At 42.4% G+C, this 17,500-nt stretch overlaps 1 long non-coding RNA gene across 1 annotated transcript in view; it reads left to right on the plus strand.

Annotated features, from left to right (window-relative positions):
• Positions 1-17,500, plus strand: part of LOC143283708 (uncharacterized) — a 30,572-nt gene that overhangs the window by 661 nt on the left and 12,411 nt on the right. The window contains exon 2 of the long non-coding RNA XR_013055443.1: positions 429-583. This is a non-coding gene — a long non-coding RNA (uncharacterized LOC143283708). The remainder of the gene's footprint in view (positions 1-428; positions 584-17,500) is intronic.

Here is a 17,500-nt window from a genome sequence, read left to right on the forward strand (position 1 = left end):
GGTAGGGGGTGAGGGTGGGAGGAGGTGTAGGTTGTTCTGTGTGTAAATTACACCTGACTGAAAACTTTTCCACTCTCTCTCTCTCTCTCTCTCTCTGTGTGTGTGTGTGTGTGTGTGTTTATAAAAAAAAATTGTTTATTTATTTCTTTTATTCATGATTTCGCTCAGGATATATATATTTCCATTGAAAAGAATCACTGTTGAAATTGATGGTAACGGAATTGCAGCTACAGACAAGTTTAAAAGTAACAAGTATCAGTAAAACATGCACGAATGTTGTCCAGGTGTTTTGTTTGGTGTGTAATCGAAGGAGAGTAAATTATACCTCCCATAAAGACATCGTCTTCATCATCATCATCATCATCATCATCATCATCAACACAACAACAACACTGACAACAACAACTTTGGACTCTTGTCTTTTTCAGTCGTTCTTCTAAGACGTCCACGTGCGTACGCATCGCTTGTGATAACCAAACTTCTGTAAGTGGATAACGGGGCATTATTTTGGAGAAGTCATAATTGTTCTACCGTCGTGAGTGAGGTGGTTCTGTGTTGGGACAGTGATTCAAATTACCAAGAGGTGAGTGTGTATCACTGATGTATGTATATCGAAGTGCTTTCGAAGAATCTGGGGCCACATTATTGTTCGTTGTTTTTTTGTTTTATGTTTTGTTTGTTGTTGCTGTTGTGAACAAAGTTGACAATATTATTCTTATGCCGCTATTGGCATGTGCGCGCGGGCGTACACATACCGATACATACATACACACACGCATGCGCGCACACACACACACACACAAACATACATAGGTTTGCACACATACGCTTAAGCACATACACACATGTACACAGGCGTGTATACATACACGCTGAGAAAGAGACATGTAGACACAATCATCACGCTACTCACATACACGCATGAACACACACACACACACGCATACACACACACACACACACACACACACACGCATACACACACACACACACACACACACACACACACACACACATGCACACACAAACAAACAAAACAAACACGCGCGCGTGCAACCCCCCCCACCCCCCCTCTCTCTCTCTCTTCCCCTTATGCTTTCTCGCTTTCACGTGACGGTCGTCGTTGCAGTCCCTCTGTCGTTCAAACAGAATGTTGAGATTGTAGTCACCCCCTGTTAGCCTAACGCATTTCTGGTCAGTCTCAGCAGCCGGTCAGTTTGAAACTGATTGACGACTCCTTAACTTTTTTCTTTGGGGGGCATCTTATCTTGAAAAAACAAAATATATTTTACTTGTCGTTTACTGTAGATAAATTAATAAGCATCATTAGTGATGCCAGACCCGGGGAAACTGAAGAAAACAGCGCGCACACTGCTTTTTGGTTTCTACTGACATCCGTCTGGCTTCTAACTTGATGTCTTCCGTTTTTACGACTATCTATCTATCTATCTATCTATCTGTCTGTCTGTCTGTCTGTCTCTATCTATCTATCTGATCTATCTATCTATCTATCTGTCTGTCTGTCTATCTCTATCTATCTATTTGTCTGTCTGTCTGTCTGTCTCTATCTATCTATCTATCTCTTTATCTCTATCTATCTATCTATCTGATCTAGCTATCTATCTGTCTATCTCTATCTATCTATCTATCTATCTATCTATCTGTCTGTCTGTCTCTATCTATTTGTCTGTCTATCTCTATCTATCTATCTATCTCTTTATCTCTATCTGTCTGTCTGTCTATCTATCCCCTGTAAATCAGCGCATTCAAGTGTGCAAACAAAACTAGCAACCCAATAAAAAAAAAAAAGCATGTTGTATATTTTGTTACGACGCGCAGACATTTCATTTCGTCATGTTAGAGGTTTACGATTCCTTCTGATCCAGATATATATATATATATATATATATATATATATATATAAACAGCAAAAAAACTTATTTTTATCTTCATCTTATTTCTTTTATACTTGGAATCGATTTCAACATCACCGATTATTTATATATTCATTTGTTTATTCATTTATTCATAATATTTATTTGTTTATGTATTATGTTTTCATTTATTTATTGATCTATTCATTCTTTTTTCTTTTTTTTTTTCACAATCAGAAAACGGTTTCTGTTCAGTCAAAGGATGGGAATCGTTAGTTCTCTGTGACACGGGCACGTTAACTCACTCAGTACGGCCAGTCCTCTCTGCTCCTCTACACAGACCCCTCGGATGCCCAGTGGGTGTCTCAATGACCCAACCTTTAGCTTCCGTCGTCAGAATTGTGGTATTCTTTGTCAACATTCACCTCTTCGGTGTAAGAGCCTTCCGCTTGTAATATTTTGATGTTGGTAACTGGGGTGAAACGCTGTTAACGTCGTCTCTTTCGCCGTTCGTATGGAGAGAGTTAACGTCACCTTCAAGAACAGTAACTGGCGAAGATCACTGACAAGAACCTTAGTACCACCCCTACCCCACCCCCACCCCCCACCCCGTCCTTACTCATCTCCGATCTCCCATATCCCCAAATCTCATCCTTTCCCTGTGAGGGGCGGGGTGGGGTGGGGTGGGGATGGGGGGATGGGGGGATGGGAGTCCCCCTCTCTCTTTCTTCCTCCACCCTTCATTTAGAAGCAAACCTTTTCAAATCTGAACCACAGAACATGAACACTGTTACCCGGTAGTTTGGTGGACGTTGGTTTGGTTTTGTTTAAAAAAATCAAAAAAAAAAAAAAAAAAAAATCAGGATACATACCAAACTTTCCATTGTATTCCTTCCGTTCTTCGCCTGAATCTTTTTTTGTTTTAAATTATCATTATTTTTATCATCATCTTTTTATTTCACTGGAGGATGCGGGAGAGTAGTGGTTAAGGTGCGGTGTGGTGGGTGGATCAGGGGGGGTTGGTTAGAAGGGGAGAGAAAAAAAAGAAAATCTGTCCAAGGGTTCGCGTCATTCGCTTGGGGTTTTTGTTTGCTTGGTAAGCGGATTATTGTAGGTAGTAGTAAAGATGTATGTGGATTAAGAGTTACACCCCATTCAGTAGTAATCCTTTGGAACACACCTTAGCGAATAATGCTCTCTCTCTCCTCCCCCCCTACCCCCCCCCCTCCTTGCTGAGGTCAGGCGGGGTTTTATAGTTTTGACTTGATTGGTAATGGAACATTAGCCTGCTTCGGCCTTGTGTTTGATTGTGTTGTGTTTGTCTTTTTTTATGATTATATATATATATTTTTTTTTATACACTTTATCTACCATGTCCTATTACTTGTGTTTGTTGTACACTTTATCTACCAATGTCTATGTCCCATTACTTATGTATTGTATTGTATTGTTTTGTACTGAATTGTGTTGTATTGTATTGCATTGCATTGTACTGTATTGTATTGCGTTGCATTGCATTGCATTGTATTGCGTTGCATTGCATTGTATTGTATTGTATTGCGTTGCATTGCGTTGCATTGTATTGTATTATATTGCATTGCATTGCATTGTATTGTATTATATTGTATTGCGTTGCATTGCATTGCATTGTACTGCGTTGCATTGCATTGTATTGTATTGCGTTGCATTGCATTGCATTGTATTGTACTATATTGCGTTGCGTTACATTGCATTGTATTTTAACTGCATTGTATTGTGTTGTATTGTATTGCATTACTTTTTGTCTTCATATTTCTTTGTGTGAAATTCGGGCACTATTCTTCCCCAGGGAAATCGCGTCACCACAATGCAGCGCCCCCCCCCCCCCCCCCGCCGCAGCCACCTCCCCCTCCCCACTTAAAAAAAAAATGTCTGCACATGTATATGTTTCACAATCGAAGAGGATTTTCTACATAATTTTGCTAGGGACAATATTTTGTTTTGGTTGTCGTTGGTTCTTTTACATGCGATACGTGAATGCTGCACACGTGGTCTTGATTTATCGTCTCATCCGAATGACTAGCGTCCAGACCACAACTCTAGAAGGTCTAGAAGTGGAGGGGAAGAAATTTCTAACGAGTGTGGTGGGATCCAATCCCCGAACTATCAGATTCCAGCTTCCGAGGCGGGTGGGTTTTAGGCCAGGGCAGTTCTCCACTGGTTGTGTTTTTTTTTTTTTGTATTGTGACTTTTTTTTTTGGTATCATATCTACCATTCTTTGTTACTTTCATTCTAGTTTTCTTTCTTTCTTCTTTTTATCTTATTAGATTTTTATTGCATTTTGATGTTATGTAAATAAATAAATGAATAAATAAGCGAATAAATAAATAATTAAATAAATAAACAAATGAAGAAACAAATAGATAAATAAATATGTATATATTCATCTCTCTCTCTCTCTCTCTCTCTCTCTCTCTCTCTCTCTCTCTCTTTCACACGCACATACACACACACATTCTCTCTCCCTCTGTGTGTGTGTGTGTGTGTGTGTGTGTGTGTGTGTGTGTGTGTGTGTGTGTGTGTGTGTGTGTGTGTGTGTGTGTGTGTGTGTGTGTGTGTGTGTGAAAAAGTGGAAACCAGATTAGAAGAAGAAGAAGAAGAAGAAGAAGAAGAAGAAGAAGAAGAAGAAGAAAAGAAGAAGAAATGTTTATAAAAAAAATAAAACATGGGAACGCCAACGCCTCACGACGAAATAAGAGAACGAATATAATTATTCTCACACACACACACACACACACACACACACACACACACACACACACACACACACACACACACACACACACACACACTGACACACACACACACACACACACACACACACACGACGAAAATAACATCAATACATAAAAAAGAAAGAAAGAGAGAAAAAAAAAAAAATGCTACACACGCGTGGCTTACCTTACAAGCAATCCACCTACGGCCTTCATTGATATGATTTACACAATTTTCCACGCGCACCATTGAAGAAGAAGAAGACTACGACTACGACAACGACGACAACGTAAAAGAAAAGAAAAGAAAAGAAAGCCACATACACACACAAAAACCCCCTACCCCCCAAAAACAGGGACAGACAGACAGACAGACAGGCTATTCAGATCTGGCGTTCCTTCGCTCATCGTTTTGCATTTTTAACTCACTCAGTACGGCCAGTCCTCTCTTCTCCTCAACACAGACCCCTCGGATGTCCAGTGGGTGTCTGAATGACCCAACTTTTAGCTTCCGTCGTCAGAATTGTGGTATTCTTTGTCAACATTCACCTCTTCAGTATAAGAGCCTTCCGCTTGCAATATTTTGATGATGGTAACTGGGGTGAAACGCTGTTAACGTCGTCTCTTTCGCCGTTCGTATGGAAAGAGTTAAGACCTGTTCTTCCTGTGGGGGAGGGAGGAGGGTGCCGAAGGGAGAAGGGTGAGGGACCAGGGGGTGGGGGTTTGGGGGTGAGGGGTGGGGGAGGGGGGAGAGTGTAGGGTGTGTGTGTGTGTGTGTGTGTGTGTGTGTGCGGGAGTGGGGGGGAGGGGGTTAGTGGTTGGGGGTGCGGGGAAATATTATTATTATTCTTATGGCTGCGCTGCACTTTTACTGTCATATGAAAGTTGATGTGCGGTTTGTGCCAGTGAGTTGTGTGTGTAGTTGTGTGTAATTGTGTGTGTGTGTGTGTGTGTGTGTGTGTAGTTGTGTGTGTGTGTGTGTGTGTGTGTGTGTGTGTGTGTGTGTGTGTGTGTGTGTGTGTGTGTGTGTGTGTGTGTGTGTGTGTGTGTGTGTGTGTGTGTGCGTGTGTGAGTGTGTGTGCATTTTTGAAAGAAAGAAAAAACCAACCCAAAACGTGATGTGCGAGCGTAAGCTATCGCCCTTCCCAGTTCCACCCGTACACTCATACATGATTTGAATGATTTGAAGACGGGCGCAATAGCTGAGTGGTTAAAGCGTTGGACTTTCAGTCTGAGGGTCCCGGGTTCGAATCACGGTGACGGCGCCTGGTGGGTAAAGGGTGGAGATTTTTACGATTTCCCAGGTCAACATATGTGCAGACCTGCTTAGTGCCTGAACCCCCTTCGTGTGTAAACGCATGCAGAAGATCTAATACGCACGTTAAAGATCCTGTAAGCAATGTCAGCGTTCGGTGGGTTATGGAAACAAGAACATACCCAGCATGCACGCCCCCGAAAGCGGAGTATGGCTGCCTACATGGCGGGGTAAAAACGGTCATGCACGTAAAAGCCCACTCGTGTACATGCGAGTGAACGTGGGAGTTGCAGCCCACGAATGCAGAAGAAGAAGAAGAATGATTTGAAGCGTTGTTCTTATATCTAAAACAACAACAACAAAAAAACAACAAATAACAAAATAACAATAGAATAAAAAAAAAAGAGGAAATAAAAGAAGAAGAAAACGACGAAATAAAAAGAAAAAAAAGGACAAAAAAACAAAGAAAAGAAAAAAAGAGAAAAAATTACGAATATATTTACTCCTAAAGAAGAAGAAGAAGCAATATTTCCTGATTTCTGTCTTACCCAGGAGATAGCAAAAGAAAGCAAAACAAACAAACAAACAAACAAACAAACACACAAATACCACGGACTAAATAGTGGGGTTAGGGCGCTCACATAGACTGAATGAATGCTTCAGTCCACCCCGCTCCCCCCCCCCCCCCCCCCCCCCGCCACCCTCCCCCTTTTTTTTTCTCACATGAAAAAAAACAAAAAACAAAAAAAAAAACCCACTGGCGACGCGCTATCTAAACACCCACTCCCTAGGGAGGAAAAAGAATGAACGAATTATAAACGAAAGAAAAGAAGAAAAAGAAAGTAGGGGAAAAAAAAAACGAATAAAACTTAAGCGTGTCTTTTTATGTACTGCTATGCCCCTTTGCGTTCCCCTTTAAAAAGTGAGGAGTTTTTATTTTCTATTATCATTCTTTTTTTTTTTAAAAAAGACCCCTCCCCCCCCCCCCTCTCTCTCTCCATAAAAAGAGAGGTATTCTTTGTTGTGAAATGACGGTGTGTTGAAATATGGCGTGTATGTACATATGGCTGGCATGTGTTTTGGTGTTTAATGATTATTGTATATCATTACTCCCTTCAAAATGGGGCTGTGTCCTTTTCAAGAATAAATCGTATCGTATCGTATTGTATTGTATCGTCCCCTCTCTGTCTGTGCACATACACCCCCATATATATATATATATATATATATATATATATATATATATATAGAGAGAGAGAGAGAGAGAGAGAGAGAGAGAGAGAGAGAGAGAGAGAGATTGTGTGTGTGTGTGTAAAGAGAGAGAGAGACAGAGAAAGAGAGAGATTGTGTGTGTATGTGTGTGTGTGTGTGAGAGAGAGAGAGAGAGAGAGATTGCTGTATTGGATCTGATGCTGGCATACATTCCCCCCCCCCCCCTCTTCTCAGTTCTGTTTGCTTTTGCGATGTTGACGCGACTGGGCTATTTTCTCTGTTTGTTCGGGACGATACGCTTTCCTTCAAATGCCCCTGTACACATGGTGGATTCAGGAGCCAGTCAAAACTCTCGATACCTTTCTCCTCGCTTCTCAGACAGTTGACTGCTGGTGTCACCCCATCTGCCTGTCGACTAGTTTCTTCTCTGCCAGTATGTATGAGCTTATATCATAGATAGACATTTTTGTTTTACAGTTAGGCCAACAGCAAACTCCGTTGCAATGGGAAATCATTTACAGCTTTATTCTTTTGTGAAGGACTGTGACTCTCAAACTAGGAGGCAAAATTGCACTGGCTCTTAATGCTGCGGCTTTAGGGGCTAAGATGGCCTTTGGGAACCATCTCAACACCGACTGTCCTAAAAACCCTCTTGGTCGAGAGAGTGGGAATATTACTTCAGCAAGACACTCTCCACTATAATCAAGTTCTAGCCCAGACAGTTTACCTCCTCTGCTGTTCTGGTGGTCATTGTCGACCACGACTGACTATCAGACGGGCGCAATAGCCGAGTGGTTAAAGCGTTGGACTGTCAATCTGAGGGTCCCGGGTTCGAATCTCGGTGACGGCGCCTGGTGGGTAAAGGGTGGAGGTTTTTCCGATCTCCCAAGTTAACATATGTGCATACCTGCTGGTGCCTGAGCCCCCTTCGTGTGTATACGCAAGCAGAAGATCAAATACGCACGAAAAAAGATATCGTAATCTATGTCAGCGTTCGGTGGGTTATGGAAACAAGAACATACCCAACATGCACACGCCCGAAATCGGAGTATGGCTGCCTACAAGGCGGGGTAAAAACGGTCATACACGTAAAAGCCCACTCGTGTACATACGAATGAACGTGTGAGTTGCGGCCTATGAACACAGAAGAAGAAGAAGAAGAAGAAGAAGACTGACTATCATACATACAGTCGCTTCTCTGCTAGTTGCTGCCATACCAGTTCATCTTGAGCCGTCCTCCCTTTTCCCGGCCTACCTTGCATGTGTTCAAATCGCGGCTTGGCGTGCAATAAATTCTTTGCTGCTGAGAACCTCAGAGCAGAGAACGTCCCAGCCAAGGTTTCATGGTGTTTTCAAGCTGTGTTATAAATCCTGAGCGGCAGGTTTGGTTATACAGTTCAGTTCATTTCAGCTCAGTTACTCAAGGAGGCGTCACTGCGTTCAGACAAATAATCCATATGCGCTACACCACATCTGCCAACGCGTCTTTTGAATAGGCGTAACAAAACGCACTTAGTCAGGCCCTGCGGGTAAATGAAAGAAAATAAAATGAAGTAAAATAAGATACAACAAAAAGATAATTGACTAGATTAATGAATTGATGAAATAAGAAGTAAACAAAAACAAATTAAAAAGTAATGAAATGGAATAGAAATGATAAAATAAAATAGATACATGGATGAATAAATAAAATAAAATAAAATGCAGAAAAAAATAGATATATGAATAACAATAATGATAACATAAACGAATAAGTATAGATAAATAGATAGACAGACAGATAGATAGATAGACTGACAAATGAATGAATAAATACATGTTTGGCTACATAGCCAACGAGGATCAGACCTGCCCATAGGCAGTCCTAGGCATTGGCCATCTCATTGCCACGGCGATTGGCTGAATTTTGTTTTTGTCTGTTTTTATTTTGGTTTCTTCTTCTTCTGCGTTCACTCGTATGCACACGAGTGGGCTTTTACGTGTATGACCGTTTTTACCCCGCCATGTAGGCAGCCATACTCCGTTTTCAGGGGTGTGCATGTTGGGTATGTTCTTGTTTCCATAACCCACCGAACGCTGACATGGATTACACGATCTTTAACGTGCGTATTTGATTTTCTGCTTGCATATACACACGAAGGGGGTTCAGGCACTTGCAGGTCTGCACATATGTTGACCTGGGAGATCGTGAAAATCTCCACCCTTTACCCACCAGGCGCCGTCACCATGATTCGAACCCGGGACCCTCAGACTGACAGTCCAACGCTTTAACCACTCGGCTATTGCGCCCGTCGATTTTGGTTTCAAAAAGTGGCTTCGAAGCCATGACTTTAACCTTCGTGGTCGACCAGATAATTATGCTCCTTTTCATTGTCCAACAGCAGATGTGGTGTAGCGTATATGTATCAGACCGCACGTTTTGACACCTCCTTTGAACTGGAATTGAAACTGTAAAGCAGCATTCAGAAAATAAGTAACAAAGGGACAGATTCAACACTCATTCATCAAGTGTACTTGCTTTAAGTTTTAAAGACAACGGGTAATTTTAATGATTGTACATCCCATTTTGGGGTTTAAAATAACGTTTTGGAGAGAGACAGAGAGAGAGAGAGAGAGAGAGAGAGAGAGAGAGAGAGAGAGACAGAGACAGACAGAGAAAGGGGGAGTAGGGGTAAGAAAGGGGAGAACTGGAAGAGTGGGAGGGGGCAGAGAGTTGGGTGGGTGGTAGAGTCAGTTGACGCCCTGGAATAATGATAAAAAAAAATTGACAGGTAAGTTCTACCTGTCCAGTCACACACTAATCTAGGGTGAGGATGGGGGGGTTGGGGGTGGGGGTAGGGGTGGGGGCAGAAAGAGGAAGAATGCGATTATGGCGTAGCCCATTCTTTTTTTTCTTTTCTTTCTTTTTTTTCTCCCTCCGTCCCCCACCCCACCCCACCCCACCCCACCCCAGCCACTACTCCGTTTCTTGTATTGATAGTACCCCACCACCCCTTACCCCACCCCTTACACCACACACCGCTGCACCCTTTATTCCACACGCCTCCCTCCCCCCCACTGCTCCCACCCCACCCCACCCCACCCCACCCCCTACACACTTCCCCGCAACCTGCCCCATCTCACTCACTCGAGAAGTGTCACTGGCATCGACCAAATGCCATCGGTACGTCTGGGCTCCAGACTCGACCAAAGAAAACCTCCTGAAGGACGATATAGGTACCATTGTTCCACCACAGACGGTTTAGGTGAGACAAGTTAGAAGGGACAGACAGACAGACAGACAGAGAGAGAGAGAGAGAGAGAGAGAGAGAGAGAGAGAGAGAGAGAGAGAGAGGAGAGAGAGAGACTTCTTACCGCTCACTCACACGTGTGCTTGTAACAGGAGAAGTTAGGTTCTTGATGGACAATGAGACCATACGTGTGGACACTTGCTCTCTATAGACTTGACGATTGAGTCTGTTATTGAACCCCCCCCCCCCTCCTCTCCACCTTCCCATTCTTCTTCTTCTTCTTTTCTTTCTAATCCTTTTCATTTTCTTTCTTTCTTTCTTTTTTTTGTGTGTGTTTCATTCTCTCCTTGGTGGGGAAGATTCACCTGGGGGGGTGGTGTTGGGGATTAGCACTTGAAGCTTGACACGTCTCTGCTTCGTTTGTTGGATTGTTCAGTGGTGTGAGGTTTGACGCCGTCTGTGGTAGGTCTGTATCTGAGTACGTCTTTCTTTATATATATATATATATATATTCCTTTCTTTCCGTGTTTCGATTGGGCGATTTTCAAGGTTTTCATATGTTGTTGTTCTTTGATTAGGTGATATTCGGTTTTTTTGTTGTTCTTTGACAGGGTGACACTCTGTTTTTATTGTTCTCTTTACTTTTTAATTGGATGATGTCTTAGTTTTCTTTCTTCTTCTTCTTCGTTCGTGGGCTGCAATTCCCACGTTCACTCGTATGTACACGAGTGGGCTTTTTACGTGTATGGCCGTTTTTACCCCGACATGTGGGCAGCCATACTCTGTTTTCGGGGGTGACAATATAGTACAATACAATACAATGCAATACAATGCAATGCAATACAGTACAGTACATTGCGATGCAATACAATACGATTCAATGCAATACAATATAATCATTGTCGCCGGAGACAAGGTGCAGATGTTCGCGGTACAAATTGTCGTCACGACGTTGCTTTTCTTCTCAGCCTGATCGTATCAGATAGTCAGGTCGTTGACCTCGGTCTTCAGGGTGGATCCACCCGCACCTGCTGCTGTACTGTCTCCGCCTGCGTTCTTGTCAGATGCAGCTGTTTTCAGGGTGTCGGTGCAGATGGTTCTGTTGGGTGGGGAGGAATTCAGGTCGCGCGTGCTTGTATATGGATGTTTTCACAAGTAATTCTGTTAGCTCTGAGAACGCCGACTATGCACCAATAGCATCACCTACTAAATACTGAATATCCAGGAAGAACTTGTTAGTCTGTCAACCCTTTACTGGCCCCAAGAAGGAGGAAGGTGGTAGAATGGTTAAGACGATCATGTGTTCAGTACAGTTTCCGTCGGTGAGTGTTTGGTTTCGATTCCCGCTCTTGCCATTTTCTCTATTTATTTATAGCCTACTACACAGGAGATTCATTTTCTGTCAACCCTTTACCGGCCCCAAGAAGGAGGAAGGTGGTAGAATGGTTAAGACGATCCTGTGTTCAGTACAGTTTCCGCCGGTGAGTGTCTGGGTTCGATTCCCGCTCTCGCTCTTAAAAAAAAAAAAATAGCCTACTACACAGGATATTAATTTTCATTAATCCCTCGTTTGAAATAACAACAACAACAACAACAGCAAAAACAAAACAAAACAAAAAACTTACGGATGCTATGAGGATTTATTCGACAGAACAAAGAAAGATTGAAGTGTAACATAATGATCCGATGAAAGCGGATGGAAGGGGCGTGGGGTGGTTGTGTTTCTTCACGACTCTTCTGTCCATTGTTTTTTTTTTCTTATATAAATTTGGTCAAAGACGTGTTTCCAGCTGCAAGACTGTTATCACATTGCGTTGAGTTGCGTTGCATTACTTTGTATTGTATTGTATTGTATTGTATTGTATTGCATCGTTTCGTATCATATCGTATCATATTGTATTGTATTCATTGTGTTGTATTGCATTGTATTGTATTTATTGCATCGTTTCGTATCGTATCGTATCATATTGTATTGTATTCATTGTATTGTATTGTATTGAATTGCATTGCATTGCATTCTGTTGCATAGTATTGAATGTTATGTTATTGTGTTGTATTGCATTGCATTGCATTGCATTGAATTGTATTTGGTTGTGTTGTGTTGTATTGTATCGTATCGCATTGTATCGTATCGCATTGTATTGTATTGTATTACTTTTGCCGGAGACAACTTCACTTGCTACCATGGGTTCTTTTACGTGTGCTTAAGTGCATGCCGCACACACAGCATCTTGGTATCATCGTTTTCATCCGAGAGACCAGCACTAACATGAGGTATTGCAGGAGGGGGGGGGGGGATTGCTGTACCCCTTGCAGAGAATCGAACCCCAAGACCTTCCCTTTCTCGTCAGGCGCTTTGTCCACAAGGCCATCACCACCACTTCACTTTCGCGGCTGCCTGAGTTATAAACAACATAAATTGAATCGGAGATCAATCGTTTGACAGGACGAAGAAGAAGGGGGCGAAGGCTTTAAATGAGTGATTGATTGCGAGACATCCTGCCAGAGATCCTGTTTAGTAGTGGCTAAACATGTGAGTTCCCAACAGCCTTCGAGTGGACCATAAACTTTCAATCAGTCAAACGGCGAAACAGGAACAAAACCACTGAGGAGAGTTTAACTCTCTCCATACGAACGGCGAAAGAGATGACGTTAACAGCGTTTCACCCCAGTTACCATCATCAAAATATTGCCAGCGGAAGGCTCTTATACTGAACAGGTGAATGTTGATAAAGATACCACAATTCTGACGACGGAAGCTAAAGGTTGGGTCATTCAGACACCTACTGGACATCCGAGGGGTCTGTGTAGAGGAGAAGAGAGGACTGGCCGTACTGAGTGAGTTAACCAACTGCAAGAATAGCAATATCTGTGAGGGTGGTGGTGGTGGTGGTGGTCGTCAGGATGCTTAAACAATTTTTTTCATACCCTTCCCAAGTACGTGCCTGTTCAGGTTAGTTGTCAAGAGGGACATTTAAAAAAAAAAAATCCTGGACCAGGTAGAGAGGAACAGACAAGAGGCTCTCGTTTTTATAATCACTTGTAGAAAGATAAGAAAGGTGGTGAGACCCGTCGGTGATGGTGGTGGTAGTGTGTGTGTGTGTGTGTGTGTGTGTGTGTGTGTGTGTGTAGTCAGCGAGCGAGCAACAGAGAGAGAGAGAGGACATTCGTGTTAACTCACTCAGTACGGCCAGTCCTCTCTTCTCCTCTACACAGACCCTTCAGATGTCCAGTGGGTGTCTGAATGACCCAACCTTTAGCTTCCGTCGTCAGAATTGTGGTATTCTTTGTCAACATTCACCTCTTCAGTATAAGAGCCTTCCGCTTGCAATATTTTGATGATGGTAATTGGCGTGAAACGCTGTTAACGTCGTCTCTTTCGCCGTTCGTATGGAGAGAGTTAATCACTTGCGTAAAGTTAAGGAAAGTAAAGAGACGCTGGTGGTGATGGTTGTAGTGTGCGTACGTGCGTGTGCGTGCGTTACGTGCATATGTGTGTGCGCGCGTGTGTGCGTGCTTGCTTGTCTGTGTGTGTGTGCAAATGTGTGTGTTTGTTTGTTTGTTTGTGTGTGTGTGTGTGTGTGTGTGTGTGTGTGTGTGTGTGTTTGGAAAAGGGAAGGGCAAGGGAGAAGGTAGGTGAAGCATTGTAATTCGTTCTAATCCATCCCACCCCACCCCACCCCCTCCCCAATCACCTTTCAAGTGGACCCGAATGAAAACACACGCCATGTTGCCCTCCATCCACACAGCAGCCAGCAGGTGAGAGGTGAAACAACACCAACACCTGGACGTGGTAAGAAGGAAGGGGACGTGTACTAAACGGAAGGTGTTTCGCCTCGCAGCTTCCAAGCTTTAATTAATCACCTGTGTCCCCGCGAGGCACCTTCCTTCGCCTCTGTGGCATTACGACACTTGCCTGACGTTCGCGTTTATACCACACACCAGTCTTCAAGGTGTGGTGGGGGGGAGGAGAGGGAGAAAAGGAATTAAATCGAATCGGTACTAATCCTGTCTGAAGTGGATTCGTATTTATCTTCTCTGGCCCGCTTCCGTACATAAGTATTTTTTTTTTTTTTATCGTTATCTCCCGTACATTAGTATTGTCCTTCTCTATTCATTTCCCTTACATTAGTATTTCCCTTCTCTATTCATCTCCCTTACATTAGTATTTCCCTTCTCTATTCATCTCCCTTACATTAGTATTTCCCTTCTCTATTCATCTCCCTTACATTAGTATTTCCCTTCTCTATTCATCTCCCTTACATTAGTATTTCCCTTCTCTATTCATCTCCCTTACATTAGTATTTCCCTTCTCTATTCATCTCCCGTACATTAGTATTTCCCTTCTCTATTCATGTCCCTTACATTAGTATTTCCCTTCTCTATTTATCTCCCTTACATTAGTTTTCCCTTCTCTATTTATCTCCCTTACATTAGTATTTCCCTTCTCTATTTATCTCCCTTACATTAGTATTTCCCTTCTCTATTTATCTCCCTTACATTAGTATTTCCCTTCTCTATTCATCTCCCTTACATTAGTATTTCCCTTCTCTATTTATCTCCCGTACATTGGTATTTATCTTCTATATTTATCTCCCTTACATTAGTATTGTCCTTCTCTATTCATCTCCCTTACATTAGTATTTCCCTTCTCTATTCATCTCCCTTACATTAGTATTGTCCTTCTCTATTCATCTCCCTTACATTAGTATTTCCCTTCTCTATTTATCTCCCTTACATTAGTATTTCCCTTCTCTATTCATCTCCCTTACATTAGTATTTCCCTTCTCTATTCATCTCCCTTACATTGGTATTTTTCTTCTATATTTATCTCCCGTAGCATTTTTTTTTCTTTCGTTATCTCCCATAGATTAGCATTTTTCTGCTCTCGTCCGCTCCTCGGATAAATACTGGAAAGCTGAATAATGACGTACGTTTATAACTTATGGCTGACGATTCAATCTTACAAGTGGTGGTAATCAGAAGCTGGATAAATGCACATAGATAATTATGAGACTTGGACAACAGACGTTTTAGTCACATCGACAGGTGGCAAACTGAACAGGGAAATTTTATTTATCAAAGTATATACTAAACAGAGGACAGTTAGATAATCGATCCTTCTTCTTCTTCTTTGTTCGTGGGCTGCAACTCCCACGTTCACTCGTATGCACACGAGTGGGCTTTTACGTGTATGACCGTTTTTTTTTTACCCCGCCATGTAGGCAGCCATACTCCGTTTTCGGGGGTGTGCATGCTGGATATGTTATTGTTTCCATAACCCACCGAACGCTGACATGGATTACAGGATCTTTAACGTGCGTATTTGATCTTCTGCATGCGTTTACACACGAAGGGGGTTCAGGCACTAACACGTCTGCACATATGTTGACCTGGGAGATCGTAAAAATCTCCACCCTTTACCCACCAGGCGCCGTCACCGTGATTCGAACCCAGGTCCCTCAGATTGAAAGTCCAACGCTTTAACCGCTCAGCTGTTGCGCCCGTCAGATAATCGATGAAATGCCACACAGTAGAAGTTAAGTCACCAGTGTCAGTCACAGAGGAGGACACAAGTGTGGAAGGGGTGAGGAATGGAAAGAGGGTAAGGAAAAGGTCGTCATCTTCCACACTTCATTATTCTCTTTTTGTTTGTTGTTTTTGAAGAAGAAAAAACGGAAAGATCAGGACAAAGCAGGAAAGTATCCAATTAAAAACAAGAGGTTAATTATCACGGTTTTTTTTTTTCAGTCAACTCTCAGATCGTAAACAAACTTCTACACACTTTTTGTGGCCTGGAAACGGAAAGATGACAAAGTAATACATGGAAGAAAGAGCACGATATAAATTCACGTTTATCGACGTTCAATTTTTTTAATATTTTTTTTTTTGCGCAAGACTTTGAAATCAGAACACTGTATTTTGCCTTGCTTCTCGAAATTAAACGTTCGAACATTAAAAAAAAAAAAAGCAACAACAAAAAAGCAACAACAAACAAAAGCAAAAAAAAGCAAAGAAACAAAGGATAGGTGATCGAAAAACAATGAATCCTTTAAATAAAACAAAACAAGATCCGTCAAGAGAATATTTTTGTTGGGACAGGGTTCCCTTTGCACCCCTGTACTATGACAAATATCCCTATGCTGACCTTCAAACACTCGCCAGACAACGAAAACTGAAGTGGTTTGGTCATGTCACACGCTCCTCTGGTCTTGCTAAAACAATCTTACAAGGCACAGTGAGGGGAGGAAGAAGAAGAGGCAGACAAAGGAAGAGATGGGAGGACAACATCCGAGAGTGGACAGGCATGGAGCTGAGAGACACCCTGAGAGCGGCCGAGAGACGCGAGGACTGGAGAAAGGTGGTTGACAAAGCTTCAAAGGCGCCCCAAAGGATTCGGAATCTGAGGGATCGGTGACGGTGACTTTGACAAATAACACTAGCTTTTTGTTTTGAATGCATGGAATGTCAAGTTCCAAATATTAGACTAAGACACAAGAAGAGTAGGGAAGGTATTGAAAAGTAATCAATTACAGAAAGGTAAGAGGCGTGTGGAGTGGAAAGGTGCAGGAATCCCACCTATTCTCTGTGCTTTATCAGCTGACTTGCGCGCAGAATAGACAATCCACTTCGTATTGTCAGAAAAAAAAAAAAAAAAAAAAATGACACTAGGCTTCTGAAGGAATGAGCAGTAGGGACTTTGGAAAAAAAAAAAAAAGAAAAAAAAAAAAAAAAAAGAAGCACATACAGACAAACCAGGAAGCGTTCTAGGTTCACCAGGACGTGTTGTTCTACGTCAGTTCGTTCTGTGCTTTATCAGTCAGTAGGCTCTTCAATGACAAGACTTGTACACTTTCAGAATGTCGTCAAACCTCAGAGAGGACAAGTCCGATAATAGTTGTTTTCTTTCTTTTTTTTTTCCTCGAAAAGAAAGAAAGAAAAGTTCGAGTGAAGTGAATAAGTTGTTGATGACGGTAGTTTTGGTGACGGTGATGAGATTGTCGGTGGTGGTGAGGTGGTGGTGATGGTGACGATGGTTTCAAGAATCATGATCGCTTCAAGAATCATCCGTCTCCCTGCCCACCCTTCGGCCCCCAGCAATGCGACATTTCACAATCATTTCACCATATATCGGCAATTCACAATCATTTCACCCCATATCGGCACATAACAAT

The sequence above is a fragment of the Babylonia areolata genome, chromosome 7, assembly GCF_041734735.1.
Source record: "Babylonia areolata isolate BAREFJ2019XMU chromosome 7, ASM4173473v1, whole genome shotgun sequence".
In the NCBI taxonomy this organism is placed as follows: domain Eukaryota; kingdom Metazoa; phylum Mollusca; class Gastropoda; order Neogastropoda; family Buccinidae; genus Babylonia; species Babylonia areolata.